Below are 17,564 nucleotides of genomic sequence, written 5' to 3' on the forward strand. Positions count from 1 at the left end.
GCTTCAAGGTCTCACCCAGTCCATCTTTGGGAAAGGATGAGAATGGTGCTCATTTCCTTCCCCCACCCCCAACCCATTTCCTGTCCCTACTCCAAGAATATGCAGTATCCCACTCAACCTCGGAATGCAGAATCCCAGCACAGATCAACAGATGTTGCTGCACTGGCATCCGCACGCACACAGGAGGAAAAGCTTACTGCTCCAGAACGCCTGCAAAAGCAAACTGGCACCCTAAGAAAGGGGTCAGCATGAGGTACTGGTACATCCCATCACCAAAAAAATCACTACTCCCACCTGCAGGTTATCTCCAATTTACTTTACAACAGCAGGTCTCAAAGAGTGTTCCGGGAATTCCTAAGGGTCCCTGAGATCCTTTCAGGGGGTCTGCTAGGTCAAAATTATTTTTATAATAATACTAGGATGTTAGTTGCCTCTTCTACTTTCATTCATGAGTGTGTAGAGTGGAGATTTGAGAGGCTACAATGATATCGATGTCACAACAGATTGAATGCAAACACACGTGAGAATTCAGCAGTCTTCTATTAAGCTGATCACTAAAAAGATTTGCAAAATTGTAAAACAAAGCTACTCTTCTCATTATATACATTTTTTGTTTTGGACAACATAGTTATATATGTTAACATGTAATGGGGTTGTTATTGTTATTTTCAATGAATTAATAGATGCATATGTTAAGAAAAATTTTCAGTTTTAATTACTAATATGGTAAATAGAATAGATACAATCCACCTAAACAAAAGTCTTCATAATTCAAGGAGGTTATCAATAATTTTTAAAAGTGAAAATGAGTCCTTAGACCATAAAGTTTGAGAAATGCTGCCTTATCAATAGTTTTCTAGTCCAACCCCTTCTTTGGCAGGTGGGAAAATTTAAGCTCATTTAAAATCATGCAGCTATTTTGTGGCAGAGGCGTGAGTAGAATTTGAGGAGAGAAGATGATTTGATTCAAAAGGGGGAGATAGAAGTGTTTTAGGTTGTCCCCTTGGATGCTGTTCAAATGTCTTCTAGGAAAACATTCCTGAATTCAATTTCACAATTAAACAGCGTGTTAGGAGATAATTTTCCACCAAAAAAAAAAAAAAAGTAGAATCATGACTCTCCCACAGGTGTAAAATAAACACATGTCAAAGATTTGATTTAACTCATTGTTGATAGGGAAACCAGGCAAGTGTTACAATAGGTACAAAGCAAATGTCAAACAGCAGAGACATTTACAGATGAGGAATACTGAAGTGGATTTGCAAATGGATGTAAAACTAGCCTCTTTCACAAAGTCGAAGAGAAGCGAATTGAAACTTCACTAGACAGAACGTAGTTGCTTGTCTAACCAAGAGCTATTTCACAGTGCTATCAGTTATCTACAACTCACAGAGTCATACAGTAGCTCAAAGGCAAGGAAAGGGATAGAGCCCCCCAGGAACCAGAACTGAATAACTCAGAGGAGTGTACTTTCCCCTGAAGCACAGGTTTTTCCCTACAACTGAGATCCCCTTGGATGCCAAGCACTGAGCTAAACTGAGTAAGAAAAAGATGAACTTGGTGTGTACCCTGCTCTCAAAAGGCTCTTACAATCCATTTCACACCAGAAAAAGTAGTTGTGGTGATCCTTGAGAATCATGTGTTTTTAATAACTTCTGAATTTTCAACAGCTCTTTGCTCAGTAATAGACATAGCAGGACCTCAAAGAGATGTTTGGTTCCTTCATCTTTCTTGGAGGCTGAATATTTCTAGATGGTCCCAGAGAGAAAAATTTACAAGGATATTCTCTCAAAGAGATATAGAAATTACAGATGGAGTTAAAAATTTGTGTCGAGAGATGGCTTAGAGTGGGAGTTGGCAAACCGCAGTCCATGGGATAAACCCGGCTGGGTTTTGTATGGCCTATAAGCTAAAAATAATTTTTGCATTTTTAAACGGTTGAAAAAAACAAAAGAAAAACTGTGACCTGTGAAAATTATATAAAATCCAAATTTCAGGGTCCCTAAATTAGGTTTCATTAGAATACAGCCACGCCGACTCATTTTGTATTTTCTGTACCGGCTTTTGAGCTACAACAGCAGATTTGAGAAGTTGTGACAGAAACTATATGGCCTACAAAAGTGAAAATCCTTATTAGTACCAGAAAAAGTTTGCCAACTCTTGTCTCCGAGTGACTTTCTGCTTGAATCTTGAGAATAATTTCTCAGGAACCCAGAGTAAGTAGTTCCAAAGGACTTCAGCGTGGCATGACCTAAATGTGGCAGGTTTCAGAATTACTTGGGACGAAATCCTGTTATTGCAGGAATCTTTAAGAAGGCAAAACCCTACTGGAGGCTTCAAATTCTCATCTGAGTACCACTTTGGGTAGGTTCTTCTGCTGGGTTTCCCACCTTTGGCACCTCTATCACTCCGTGGCTGTTCTGGTTTATGTCCTGAGGAAGCTCTGCTTGCATTCACCATGAATTACAATAATTAAAATTAAGTGGTGCCTCCTGTGTGGGAATTTTCCGGTCCCTGACAGGAAGAAGCTTCCAAAGGATTCTTCTTTCTCAAGAGCACCCTCTGCTGGTCAGTTCTCAGAAGGCACCTTATCATCGCGTTTACAGCTGCAGGTGGGTTTTGATTCCAGGAAGAAGCCAGAGGTAGGTTTTGATCTAGAGACAAAAGCATTTTGGTTACTGTCTCCATGCCTGGCCAAGTTTTTCACAGTACATGGGCGTTAGCATCTGAAGATATAGAACTTATTCATCGTTGAACTTGATGAGGGAACAAAACTCTCGTTGAATGCAAACTAACAATCCCTAGTTAGTCAGGAGAGTACACACAGCCTTGTTGAATGAATGCTGGCTTTCAAATCACCCGTTACTATGGCAAAGCTGTGTTCATTGTTTGCCTCCCTAAGGAAGGCTGATAGTGTCTTGATAAGGGAAGGGCAAGGTCTGATTTATTAAGACTGAGGTCTAGTTTAAGGCAGATCAGAGAGGCTTGATTAGGACTGGGAGAGGATTGTGGTATAATAGATTAGGATTGGCGGATACAACAGGGTAAGGAGAGTCGAGGAATGCAGACTGTCTACTGATGACTTGAGACCTGCCAGAAATTTCTACAATGAAACAAAGATTTGCAACCTGCTTTTCCAAGGTAAGAGTCTCTGGACTAGTAAAGTTATGCTAATTAAAGTGACATAATGTAGACAGGAAGCTGTGGAGGTTAGGAGGGACGCTAGTTTGGGTTCTAGGTTCTGTCGACTGAAAAAAATGAATAACCTAAAAGTTAAGAATTATGTTTTATTTGGCGGACAAAACTGAGGACTTAAGCCCAGGACGCAGCCTCTCAGATAGCTCTGAGGGACTGCTCCAAAGAGGTAAGGGAGAAGCCAGGATAATTTTTTGCAACAAAGACCAGGCAGTTGGAACTTCAAAAGATTACTGTTAATATAAAAACAACCAGGGGCTTCCCTGGTGGTGCAGTGGTTGAGAGTCTGCCTGCCGATGCAGGGGACACGGGTTCGTGCCCCGGTCTGGGAAGATCCCATATGCCGCGGAGCGGCTGGGCCCGTGAGCCATGGCCGCTGAGCCTGCGCGTCCGGAGCCTGTGCTCCGCAACGGGAGACGCCACAACAGTGAGAGGCCTGCGTACCGCAAACAAAACAAAACAGATACCTCAAGTTAATGAATTTAGCACTTTTCTATGTATGGGAACGTGTGAGAGCCTGGGCTCATTGAAATCATTCCTTTGATATTCACCTTAGCTATGTAGGGCCACTATCCTGTTCTTTCCCACCCTGAGTCCCCTCAGGGATCACTTTTGGGGCGGCTATATTGGCTTGATGGCTGCAACATCCTTCATTTACTGATATGGCGGGTGGCATTTTTCATTCACACTTCTTAAGATGGTCAGTGTTGTCTAAGAGGTCTAGCGTGGATGGGAGGTGGGCATGCTTGCTTAGTGCCCTGGTGACTTCAGACAAAATGTTGGGCCTGCTCTGGACTTCCAGATTTGTTTGGGGTGAATGGAACTGTGTTAATAACTCTTTGTGTTTGGATGTGGGCACTCTGCAGCTATAGGGGAGCTGGTGAGAGAAACCAGACTATGTCACCCCAAAATATGCCTCTCTGACATAAAAATTATTTTGAGCTGAAGGCAATTAAGAAGCAGCAAACCCAGGAAAAGCTCTCCCTTTTTTTGCCTAAAGGCAGGAAATAAATTCTCCTTTTACTGGAGATAGACTCTTATCAGCCCAGAGATGGCACCAGAGGAATCTGTAAACAAACCTCATTAAACTAACACTTATCCTTGTTAAGGAAGATAAGGGTTGAGGAAGATAAGGACTGCCTTGGCCTAGTTGAACCATCCCTAGCCCAAACTCCTTTGTCTTGTCAATTCTTCACAAATGTATTGTGTCTTTGTCTAAGAAATATAAAATCTTCCTGCTCTGGTCACTTCTTTGAGTCTTCATTCTCTTGTGAGTAATCTCACGTACATGTAAAAAAATTTTTTTAATTCATATGCTTTTCTCCTGTTAATCTGCCTTTGTCAGTTTAATTTTTAGACCCATTCAGGGACCCTAAGAGGGTCAAGGAAAGCTTTCTCCTTCCCAGCACCTGTCAGGAAGAGGGTTGATCTCTGTAGGCTGCTGAGTGCTGGCTTCACAGGAGTATATGCATTGGGCCCTGTGGGGGCCAGGGTGAGTGAGAGACCACCCCTCTGCAGAAGCCCTGCCCTCACTGAAGAGATCTTGATGGTGCCGAGAACAGGGCCCAGGCTTGGCTGGATGCAGGGAAAAGTCAAGGAACCTGCACAGGGTTGACATGAGAGCTGGGATTCCAGGGATGGTGGGAAAGGAGAGGCTTCGGGAAGGTCTCCCAGACCAGGAGGCCAGAAAGCTCCCAGCATGTCCAGTGTGCTTTGGGATCAAGGCAGGAAAAGAAGTCTGGGGCCGGGTGCTTGAGGGCCTTATTTTCAAAGGTGTTGAACTTGATCCTGGAGGTGGTACGGAGACCCTGAAAAAGCTTTAGCAGCAAAGTGCTAAATATGCTAATGATTTTACTTGTTATTTAGAATTCCACTCCAGCCCGGAAGCTGTAATAACAATAACATATTGAGGGCCTTCACTAAGAAAGTGGCTTCAGGATGGAGAGGAGGAAAGATTCAGGATGAAGAAGTAGAATCACGGTGCCTTGAAGACCCCTTAAATGTGGGAGTGAGGAAGAGAGAAGGTTTTCTAGCTTGGATGATACAGTAGACTTTGGTTCCGTAAGCTGGGATGGGAAATGCAAGAGAACAGGTGGATTCATCACAGACAGTGTGCCCCTTTGGTATAAGGATTATTTTGAGCTGATTGTCTTTTAAAACAGCAGACAGCAGATAAGCTCTGAAAGTAGAGTACAAGTTGCCCTTTAATATGGGAAATTTATATTTATAAAGGAACTCTCCATCTGTAAGCGTGTCTCCCTCTCTGTACCAGGAAGAGAAGGGTGACCCTAAATCACAAGACACTCATCCACGGAAAAGGCAGGGACTTAAATCTGCGTAACAAACCACCGTGCTTTTCCTGGTTATTGCCCCCATGACTGGCCTTCCCCACACCGGTTTTTTGTTTTTAGCGAAGATGGTATTTCAGCCTGAATTCTAAGCCACCTCTTGGAGAGTTACTCATTTTTTCCTGGGTGTCTCCCATATACGTATACACGAGGTATACCTGTGAATAAATTTGTTTGTGTTTCTCTCATTAATCAATCTCTTTTGTAACGGGGCCCCAGCTGAGAATTTAGAAGGCTAGAGGCAAGAGGTTTTCTCCTTCCCCACAAAGGTGATATGTTCAGCTTTGCAGTTGCTGTCTATGAGGTACAGAGGATGGGGCTAGCCTGGGAAATGCAGAATTAGAGCTTCTCTGAGAGGTGATTGGACAGACAGGTTTAGGCTTCACAGCTGAAGCTACAAAATAGCTGAAGTCAGCAAAGAAGAGAGTGCAAGTGGAGAACAGAAGTGAAAAAACCCTGAAGGAAACAGTGGTACCTCTGCTGTAGTGTCAGGAGCTGAGCAAAGCCAGATCCTTACAAGGTCCTATACTTCTCCCTCCAGGGACAGAGTCTCTTGTCAAAGGACAAGAAAGTGTCTTAGAGCATCTGTGGACAACTGGGGGCCTCCTGCCACCTGCCCAGTGGTGAGAAGGCCATCAACCACATGGAGGACCAAGCTGGGTCAAAGAGGAACAAGGACTCCCACATCTCACAGGACAGAATGAGGAGGACAGAGAAGGTAATTAGCTTTTATGGAAAAGAGGATTTGACCTATTTCTTCCTCTGAAGTTGATCAGCTCAATGCTTGAAAGGTTGGGAAACAATAGAAGTGGGAAGGAAATTGTACCAAAAGAAGCTGCCTCTGTGGGGATCCAGCTGTGTGAGCTGCAGGAAGAGCAGGTGTGTGCTCTCATGGTTGTTCCAGTCTCAGTGGTTGAACAAGGACCGATGAAAAGCCCTGAAGGAGGCAGGGCTGAGCCAAGGCTTAGGAAAGGGTCTGAGTTAGGGACTCCTGTGTAGAAGCAGTCAGCTCATGACAGCCCAGAAAGGTCGCCAACAGCTGTTCTCAATCTTGAGCACATCACCTGGAGGGCTTGTCAAAACACAGATTGCTAGCCTCGCCCTCAGAGACTTGGATTCAGTATGTCTGGGGTGGGGCTGGAGAATGTGCATTTCTAATGAGTTCCCAGGGGATGCTGATGCTACTGGTCCAGGGACCACTCTTTGAGAACTACTGGTCTATGAGATCCCCAAAGGGTAGTGTGCATACCTTTACCCAAGATGATGGTAGACAGTATATAGGGGAATGTTACACACTGAAACAGTTGTGTATATATTTTTGTGTGTATTTAAAAAGTACTACATGCCTATAAAATTCATGATTTTAAGAGTATTCTGGTTTAGAACAAGGCTAAAGTGGGTATAAGCAAAAAGTGAGTCAAATTTAAACAAAAATACTTAGCCAAAAAAGTAGTGTAGGTAAAATGAGAATACAGGGTAAATCAGAAAGTGGTATGCAAATGACTAATATTTAGGGGCTTCCCTGGTGGCGCAGTGGTTGAGAGTCCGCCTGCCGATGCAGGGGACATGGGTTCGTGCCCCGGTCCGGGAAGATCCCACATGCCGCGGAGCGGCTGGGCCCGTGAGCCATGGCCGCTGAGCCTGCGCGTCCGGAGCCTGTGCTCCGCAGTGGGAGAGGCCACAACAGTGAGAAGCCCGTTGTACCGCAAAAAAAAAAAAAAAAAAAAAGACTAATATTTAGTAAATATGAACATCAAAAGGCAGTGACCATACATTTATACATACTGTGTAGTTACGGGTCAGGGTGGATATTCAAAAATTAACAAATAGAAAGGCATGGACACTGCACAGTCAGAACAGACATGGTCAAATCAGTCAGTTCTGCCGTAGAAGGGAATGCAGATAAATATCAACCCAGTCAGGGCAGTTGATTGGGTCTCTGTTTTATAGATGAGAGAACTGAAGTTTCAAGAATTTGTTTCCCAAGATCACAGCCAAATTAGGAGCAAAGCTACAACCAGAGCATATAGAGCATTGCAGAAGTAAGAACAGCAGAATGTGCCCAGGATATTCACGTGCAAAGCTGGACATACTCCTCTGTTAATGCTGTTCCTTCCACACAACCTCCACCCCCAGAAATAGAGGGGCTTCTTCCTTCGTGCCATGGCCCTACACTGGGCCCTCCTTCCTCTCCTATGGATGACCCAGGCCCTCCACAGGGGTCACTGGCCCATGTGTACATATGTATATACAAGTCCTGCCTATAAGTCATTTTGATTGTTTACACTTTTCAACAAATTAATTAATTAATTAATAATTTTAAAAAGACAGGAGACTGAGGCACAGAAAGCTTTAATAATTTTCCCAGGGAAAATTATTAGTAAGTAGAAAAAATATTAGTAGTAAAATTATTAGTAATATTCCAAGGAAAATTATTAGTAAGTGGCACAGCTGGGATCCCTGAACTCAGGCCATCAGATTATAAAACTTGAACTCTTACCCACTAGACTATACAGGACCAATAGAATGAGGGTGGGAAGGAATGTAGACAGGCTTCAGACATATAGGACCTCAGACCCCATGCTGAACGGACGGGACTTTAAGACTGCCAGCTTGAAGTGTTTTAAGCAGAGGAGAGACAGGATTCATTTATTTAGTCAGTCGGTCAATACATAATTATTAAGTGCCTACAGCATTCTGGGTACCATATACCAGACCCTGGCAATAGAGCAGCGAACAAGGTAGAAACGATCCATACAGTCACGGGGCTTATCTGCTAGCAGTGGGAACAGTCATAAAAAGAAAAAGTCCACAATTAATTAACTTCTGACCATGGTGGTAAGTAAACAGAATAGCAGGTCAGTTGGATGAAAGTGTGTGGCCAGGGGCCCAGCCTGTTCCAAGGAGTTAGCGGCAGCTTTCTGGAGTAAGGGAAATGCCATCTTAGGGCTGCGTAGGCAGGAACTGGGCAAAGGGAAATGGCGGGGAAAGGTGAGAGGGAGTTCCAGGCTGGGCCTTGTCATGGTCAACTGGATCTGGAGCACAGAATCAGAGACTGAGGAATACGAAAGGAAAAGGAAGAGAGAGTGGGCTTTATTTTTAGAAACATTGAGTTTGAGGTGTCAAGAGGGATGGAAATGTCCAGTGGGCATTGGGTACAAAGACTGGATACAAGGATCTGGGCTTCAGGAGAGAGGCCAGACCTGAGGGTATAGATTTGACAGTCGGCAAACATGGCAATTAGAACCCTAAGAATGAATGAGATGGTCAGGGAATGTTTGAATAGAGAGAGAAGATGGCTGCAAATGGTTCCCAAGGTAGAATAGGAAGCAAACATCTGAACTCTTTGGGGCAGAAAGGAGGGGAAATCAGCCATAAACCATCAGCATTGGGTCTTCCTACCACCAACCTCAACCCCCATCCCAGGCCTCATACCCACAAACAGCCTTACATACAGACTTTGAGCTAAAGTTCCACGTGAGGCTACATGTGCAGTCTTCTTATCTGTGTGAGAGAGAGAGTGTATGTGTGTGTGTGTGTGCGTGCAAAAAGTGTTAATTTGCTGTACATTAAACATTTAATGTATACCACAATTTTTACAAGGTTTGGTGGTCCTTGATTTTAAAAACATACCTAAAACCTCAGAAACTAGAAATAGTCTGACCGCCCTCAACTTCAAAGAGGCCCTGAAAGCGTAGGCAGGGTTTTCCAGGACCTCGCTATCCCTCCCAAGGTGCCTGGTTCCTTCATTGTTGCAGCTCTCCAGGGTGTTCTTTTCCAAGAACAGTCTCTCTGAGGCTGGATGAACTCCTGCCAGCAGCCCCCTTAGTAATGTCCCTTTTGGATTTCTCAGTTCTCTGGAGTCGCTCCCCCGCCCCTTTTTTAAGCTGGAAAGAGAATCAGGAATGACCAAATCTTGGGTGAACGTGAACCAAGGTCAAAGAACATGTGGATTCTAATTCCAGGGCCTTTTCATGTGCTTCCTCAAGGTGCCTGAGCCTTCATTCAAATTCAGTAAGACATTCAGATTGTCAAATTTCACTTGGCAATAATAAATAGACCTATGGTTTTCTTCTGTTAATCAGATTTTTCTGTGATGCTCTATAATAGAGATCTCAAGTTTTAAGGCTATATTTTTGAGAATTCTTGAGAATGAAACTAAGAGCCTGAGTTTTGTTCCCACCTCTGCCACTAATGCTATGTGAGCAACCCAGTGGCATCTTTTTTTGTTTTTTGTTGTTGTCTTTTGTTTTTTAATTAATTTATTTTATTTTATTTATTTTTGGCTGCATTGGGTCTTCGTTGCTGCGCATGGGCTTTCTCTAGTTGCGGCGAGCGGGGGCTACTCTTTGTTGCGGTGCGCGGGCTTCTCATTGCAGTGGCTTCTCTTGTTGCGGAGCACGGGCTCTAGGTGCATGGGCTCAGTAGTTGTGGCTCGGAGGCTCTAGAGCGCAGGCTCAGTAGTTTTGGCACATGGGCTTAGTTGCTCCACGGCATGTGGGATCTTCCTGGACCAGGGATCGAACCCATGTCCCCTGCTTTGGCAGGCAGATTTTTAACCACTGATCCACCAGGGAAGTCCTGGTATCTTTATTTTTTTAACTGAAGTATCAAATCAGCAAGTATGTGTTGACAGCTTACTAGATACAAGGCTCTGTGTTAGTACCATGGGAAAGAAAGTCCTCAAGCTCAGGAAGTGGAATATCAGGCGAGGGTATAATGACACCAGTACACCATGATCATAATACAATGCCCAAAGGATGACAGTCAATCTGTGTTCCATGGGGCCTCAAAGAGCAGGAAAGAGGCCTCCTAGCAGAGGTGGCATTTGAAAGGACCTTGTAAGATCAGGAGGTCTTGAGAAGATGAGCATGGTACTGAAGGCCAGGGAAGGCAGGGAGGGTGGACAGCAATGGGCACAGCATTCAAGGTGGAGGAACAGCATAAGCAAAGGCACAGAAGCAGAGAAATCTGGGAGTTGTTCAGGGCCGTACTTACAACTGCTACTGATCCACAATGAGTTAAGTAGAGAAACTGGTAGTAAGCATTTAAAAATTTTATATAGTAATTTGAAGGAGTAATTTTCTGTTCAAACTAATACTTTTTTAAAAATTGAGCTTGTGTTTATGTCCTTTTATTTCATTTTTATTTACTGTTAAACTCTTTTGTTTTTTACTATTGCAATCAATTGGAAATTTTTTAATTGGTCCTTTGCCACAAATAGTTTAAGAAGCACTGGGGTTCAGGGAATGTCAAGTCTCTAGCTCCATACAGTGTCGAATGTAAAGCAGAACTGGAAAAAGTAAGCTTGAAGTGGTATTTTGAGGCATATTGCAGGGGATGGCTTTTTAAAGGTGATATAAGTCTATTGGTGGGCTCAGAGAAGGCAAGGAGATAGGAAAGCATGGGAGGAGGATCTGAAATATGTGAAATCTTCTAAGTGTTGGATCTAATTTTAATTTTTTAGTAGTTCAGATGAAACAAAACATATCTGAGGACCACGTGTGGGCCACTGGTTTGCGGTCTGACATAGGCAGATGGGGCTGAGTTACTCAGTTAAACAGGCACCAGCAGAGGATCAGCGCTGCAGTCCCCTGGGTCCCAGAGGCCATGGAAGTGGAGTTCTGTCACTTAGATGGTGCAAGAGCAGTGAGATGTTCCAGAACAACTGAGGGCAGCACAGCACAGAGAACCTAGAGACTCGGCTGTGGGCATGAAGCGGGCCAGCAGTGACTTGTGCACCAACAACCAAACACTGGGCAGAAATGAGAACATCCTGGGGTACCGGGGGTGCAGGCGGTGGTCTGTGAGGACACTGATCCACCACCCATTCCTTGGCGTTTCTGAATGTCCCCCAAATTCAGGCACAACCCTTGGAAACGAGATCATAATGGACTCATCATATCATAAGTTGACTGTGATTGAGCTTCTACCACAAGTGGAAAGGAGGTTCAAGCAGAAATTCGGCTCACATTTGTGAACCGTTTTATTTCACTTTCTCCAGCAATGCTTGGATTGGACAGGCTGGCACCTACTTTATTTCCCTATCTATCCCTACTTTATTTCCCGCTATCAAAGAAGCCGATTGTCAGGAGCAGATCTGTACTTAAAAAAAATAAAAAATTCCAGGGCTTCTATGGTGGCGCAGTGGTTAAGAATCCACCTGCCAATTCAGGGGACACAGGTTCGGGCCCTGATCCAGGAAGATTCCACATGCCGCAGAGCAACTAAGCCCATGCACCACAACTACTGAGCCTGCACTCTAGAGCCCATGCTCTGCAACAAGAGAAGCCACTGCAATTAGAAGCCTGCGCACTGCCGCTAAGAGTAGCCCCCGCTCGCCGCAACTAGAGAAAGCCTGCGCACAGCAACGAAGACCCAACGGAGCCAAAAATAAATAAATAAAATTTATAAAAACAAACGAAAATTCCAAATACTTCCTGACTGTGAGGAAAGAGTGTGAAAAAGGCAGCACTTTTAAAGACACACACTCTGCTGAACTCTGAAGACTAGGGCTGCCAGAAAGTTGGGTTCATTGGGAAAATAGCTCAAACCGTCATTATCAATCTAAATTATTTATTCCTGCATAGTCATTAGTGGGACCAGTGAGGTCAGGTCTCAGGTTCCAACACCACCATGGGGGAGATTTCGTGATGACAGCTGGAGAGGAAAGGATGAGAGAGAATGCCCGTCCCGGAGGCTAACACCCGTGCCCAGCATGGGATGTTAGGCACCTAACATGGAATTCCCAGGAGGCTGCTGCCGCTGCTCTCACTGGCCAAAGCTAAGTAAGAATGATGCAGCAAACATGAAAAATAAAGAGAAACAGTGTTTAAGTGGGGATGAGAGTGAAGAGCAAAAATTTTCCTCTTTATTATTAAACCCCAAATGTAGTAGCACATTTACCATATTTTCCAGGGAGCTTTTTAAAAGAAAAAGCTTTTCCTGAGCCGAGGAGAGGAATTGGGGCCTGCGTCTCACTGGAAAATAGGAAAATCTGTTTGAATTAAGCGTCAAAATGGGAGAGCTGAGAAATATGTCTTGACTGACAGGGGCTGTATTTCTCCTTTTCTATCTAATGTGCTCTTGCTCTTTAGAATGTATTTTACTATAAAGGAAAAATTATCCAAATGGCTCTCCAGCTTTTCCAGCAATGCTGAGTAATGAACAGGAGGTATGAGGGTGAACAGTTTATAGGGATGACACTCCATCATCCATAAACATGGCTGAAAAGAGGGGAAAGGGTAATTTGCAATAGCTAATCCCCTCTCATATACATGAAAATATACCAGACAGCCTGCCCTGAAATTTGCCCCTGTTCCCTAATCACTGCAGCAGCCTCCTAACAGGCCTCCCAGTTTCTTATGCTTTACCAGCTACACTCTGTTCTCCACCCACCCAGCAGTCAGGAGGATCATAAAGCCCAAGTCGCAGCTTGTCACCCTCTGTTTAATACCATCAATGGCTTTCTTTTGCACTTGGAAGAAAATCCAGATTTCTTGGCTTCCAAGGCCCTGCTGACCTGTGTCAAAGATAAACACAGCCAGACGCTAGTTAAAGTGGTAAGGACAGATTTTAATCAGCAATACATTTTGCAACAAGAAAGAGTCCACCATGAACAGAACTCAACCTGGATTTGCCAAGGAAGTGCAAGATTACAAAGCGCTAGTCAGTATAAGTGCAATTAGACTAGCTGTGTCTGCTGGCTGGCCACTATGGAAGTTAGGATACTATCTTCCAATAGAGACTGAGAGACAGAGGGCTTATCCTCAGGTCATGGCCAGAACAGACAGCAAATTTTTTGACAGCCTTGAGTTTTCTTAGGTAGGTACTTTAACGGGGGGGGGCTAGGGTTATCTTAGGGATGTGGCCTTGAGCTGTTAGAAAATATGTTAGTGTTTGTTCAAGTCTTTATAGATCAAGCTTAAGACCTAGTCGAAGAGAGGCTCAAGGTAGGCTGAGAAGAGAATCTTTATCACCTGCCCTTTCCCTACCATCACTCCCTTCCCACTTAACACAAACATACCACCACCCACCTTGCTCATGCCCTCCTCCACCCTGCTCTGTCTTCGGTTCCACAGTTATCATGTCCTTCCTGCCAAAGAGATTTTTGGCTCATGCTATTTTCTCTGCCTTTTTTCTCATTTGGACATCCAGTAATAGCTCATACTTTGTGACTCAGCCCGAAGGTCACCACCTTCAAGAGGCCTCTTCTGACTACCCTGTCTAAATCAGAGACCTTTCTGTTTGTCTCTATCTCCTTTGCCTTGTTGCTGTTTTCTGTCTCCCTGTTGGGCTATAAGTTCCGTGAAGATAAAGATCAGATCTGTCTTTATCATCAGTATATCTCAAGTATCTAGCATGGTACAGAACAGATGCTCAATAAATATCTGCTGAATGAATGAATGAATGAATGCTCTCCACCCTCACCCAGGACTGACTTCCTCCTAGATTGACCCACTGTGAGTTACTTGGGGTTTTTACATGTCATTTGAGCACAGAATAGTTCTGTGAGACTTTGAAGTACAAGGTAGAGAATCTTGTGTTCCCGCATCAAAATGAAATTTTACATAAAATGTCCTCGTATCTGAGAGCCAGTGTAGGATTAGGGCAAGTCTGGAGGAGTTCCCCATCTCCTCCCTTCTTTACAGCCTGCAGGCTGAGCTCCAGTGCTGTGGTTTGCAGAGAGGAACCCTGGGAAGTCTGGCTCCAACGTGAAGCCTGCATTTGGAGCCCACTTGTCAGGACAATGCCCTTTACAAGATGATCAAAGGGCCTTTGAGAAACCTGACTTCCCAACACTATAGGGAGCCCTGTAGTGGCAGCCCCTGCCCAACTCCTAGTATCCTGGAGAAAGACCAGTTCTCAGAAATTTGAAAAAAGGACGATTTAGCCAGTACTATGCTTAGTGAAATAAGTCAGACAGAGACAGACAAATATTGTATGATATCACTTAGATGTGGAATCTAAAAAAATAAAACAAACTAGTGAATATAACAAAACAGAAACAGACTCATAGAGAATAAACCAGTGGTTACCAGTGGGGAGAGGGAAGAAGGGAAAGGCAAGATAGGGGTAGGGGACTAAAAGGTACAAACTACTATGTATAAAATAAATAAGCTACAAGGATATAGTGTACATCACAGAATATAGCCTATATTAAATAATAGCTATAAATGGAGTATAATCTTTCAAAATTGTGAATCACTATGTTGTACATCTGAAACATATAATATTGTAGTTCAACTACACCTCAATAAAATAATAATAATTAAAAATATTAGAGGAGGCTTCCCTGGTGACGCAGTGGTTGAGAGTCCGCCTGCTGATGCAGGGGACACGGGTTCGTGCCCCGGTCCGGGAGGATCCCACATGCCACGGAGTGGCTGGGCCCGTTAACCATGGTCGCTGAGCCTGCACATCCGGAACCTGTGCTCCGCAACGGGAGAGGCCACAGCAGTGAGAGGCCCGCGTACCACAAAAAAAAAAAAAAAAAAAAAAAAAAAAAAAAAAAAATTAGAAAAGAGGGAAATGACTAAGACTTTGTGGGTGATTCAGAGAGTTAGCAAATCTACCTGACGGTTCACTGGGGTGTCGAGGAGAGGAAAGAGGGAATAACAGTATCCACAGGAGATCTGGAAAGCAAATTATTTAATTTATATGTTAATATATGAGATCATAAGCTCTGCCTTATTCATTACTTGCTTTCAAGCATTCAGAATTGGCTCTTCTATAATGTTTAGGGGAAGCTTCGTCAAAATTCTGTCAACACAAATGTTGATCTCCATTGCCCTGCTCCCAACGTTGCCTCTCCAAACCCTTTCCTCGCTGCCTTTTGGGATGTGACATATTCCTGGTTTTCTTTCTCCTTCCAACCATTTTTCTCATGAAAGTCACTTTTCCATGACTTTTCCTCTTACTCCCACTTAACTATGAATACCGGGTTTTCCTAGGATGCAGTCACCAGCACCCTCTTTTCTTTCCATGGTTTCTCAGGGAGCCCATCCTCATGGTTCAACTACAGCTTTATACTGACGGCTCCTCAGCTGACATCTCTAGCCTGGACCACTCACTCAAGCTCACTCCTGAATCTCAGGAGCGTTCACGGGTGTAAGCGAAGAAACATCATAATTCTCCCTCTACCCTCTGAGTTCTTGGCTGAAACCCCTGTAACAACAACAACAACAAAAAACAGATTAACCAGAGAAAACCAATCCAGTTATTAACACATGCAGCATGCATCATGCAGGAGAACCTAAACCAAAAGTAACTCAAAATGGCAGCTTAGAATTCCAGCTTACAGAGCATTTTTGACAGAGAACAGTACATTTGTAGAGAAATAACAGGACAGTTTTAGTCTTCCAAGGGTGGCCAACTAAGGAGGGAAGATAAATACATGGGAGGAAACTAATGGAGTAAGGTTTGTTTGCAGATTTCTCTGTTGCATCTCTGGGCTGATGAGAGTCTACCTCTAGTAAAAGGAGAATTTATAACCTGCCTTTAGGCAAAAAAGGGGAGCTTTTTCTGGGTTTGCTGCTTCTCAATTGCCTTCAGCTCAAAATAATTTTTATGTCAAAGAGGTACACTTATTTTGCGGTGACATATTCTGGTTTCCTTCACATTTACATCAACCATCACCTCAAACTCAGTAGGTCCAGAACCTGATTTCTCATGTTCCCCCACTGGGTCATTTGTACCAGTGCTCCTGTTTCTATGCCTGCATCCACCATTCTTCAATTCTCTGACATGTGACATTCCCGAGGTCACCTTTAAGCCATCCCCGGCTTATCCCATGCTGAGTCCCACCAGCTCTGGATTGTTTCTTTTAACTCTCTCTGGCCTCTGTCCTCATGTTAAGACTATTTCAAGCATAAGTGGCAAAACCCTAACCCAACCTGGATCAAGCACCCAAAGGAATTTATGGGCTCACATATGCTTTTAATGTGAAATCATGAAATTCCAGAGCCTGACCTAAAAAAAAAAAAAAAGGCGCAAGTCTTCATAATTAACAGAAGAGTCTCAGAAAGAGATGAAGGAGATGTTCTCTCCCAAGGAAGAATAAAGACCTCTCTGCATTTACAACGTGTTAAAAAAGATCTGATTTAATGGCATTAAATTGATAGCATTCATTAGAATATCAAGCTTGTCTTTCTATGCGATAGAGACTTCTGTAGATATACCTATGTGTTACCAACTTGTTCTGTTGTCTTTGGAAGAATAATTTGAACAAAGGGGTCTAGTAAAAACTGCTAAGACTTTAAAAAAATGTTGCAAGTTGTGAAAATAACCTCAAAGAGCAACCTTTATCTCTGATTTGTTGTCTGACTTGATAATGCATTGGCCTGGTTATAATGTTGACATTGCCACTTCTGCATTTCTGAAACCCTATGAACTCTTGCAAATATTCTAGGCTCTGTGAGCCATGTGTCTCTGTCATAACCATTCAGCTCTACGTTTATAGCACCAGAGCAGCCAGTAAGCAAATGGGTGTGGCTGTGTTCCAATACCACTTTATTTAGGGACACAAAATTTGATTTTCATATAATTGTCCTGTGTCCTGAAATATTCTTTTGATTTTTCAATTATGTAAAAATATATAAACCTTCCCCATCTCTCGTTTGCACTGAGTACTCTACTAGAACCGTCTTCCCCCCTTTTATTCATGTGGCTAACTCCCTTACCTCCTTACATCTCTACATTTACCTTCTCAATGAGGCCTAACCTGACCATCCTGTTGAAAACTGCAAGCTGCATCGTTGCCCACTGCCTCCATTGTCCCTACCTCCCCTCCTATTCCTCTTATCTTATGACTTTCCCATAGGACTTACTGCCTTCTAAAATATGAAATAATTTACTTACTTATAATTATATTGCTCATCTTCCCTTGCCAGATGGCAAGCTCTCCAAGGGCAGAGGTTTCTGTGTAAAAGTCACAGGTGCATCCAAAATGCCTAGAAGACTGCCTGGCACACAGACAATATTGAATAACTTTGTTGACTAATTAAACAGATGGATTAATGA

General features: G+C 43.5%; 1 long non-coding RNA gene across 1 annotated transcript; it reads right to left on the reverse strand.

The window, feature by feature from the left end:
- Window positions 1-1,819: 1,819 nt before the first annotated feature.
- Window positions 1,820-16,970, reverse strand: LOC308614592. Its single transcript, XR_014015413.1, has 3 exons — window positions 15,617-16,970; window positions 15,119-15,178; window positions 1,820-2,654 (listed from the first exon to the last, which is right to left on the reverse strand). It is a non-coding gene; the product is annotated as an uncharacterized lncRNA (long non-coding RNA).
- Window positions 16,971-17,564: the final 594 nt, after the last annotated feature.

Source organism: Mesoplodon bidens (genome assembly GCF_964165515.1).
Source record: "Mesoplodon bidens genome assembly, chromosome: 3".
Classification (NCBI taxonomy): domain Eukaryota; kingdom Metazoa; phylum Chordata; class Mammalia; order Artiodactyla; family Ziphiidae; genus Mesoplodon; species Mesoplodon bidens.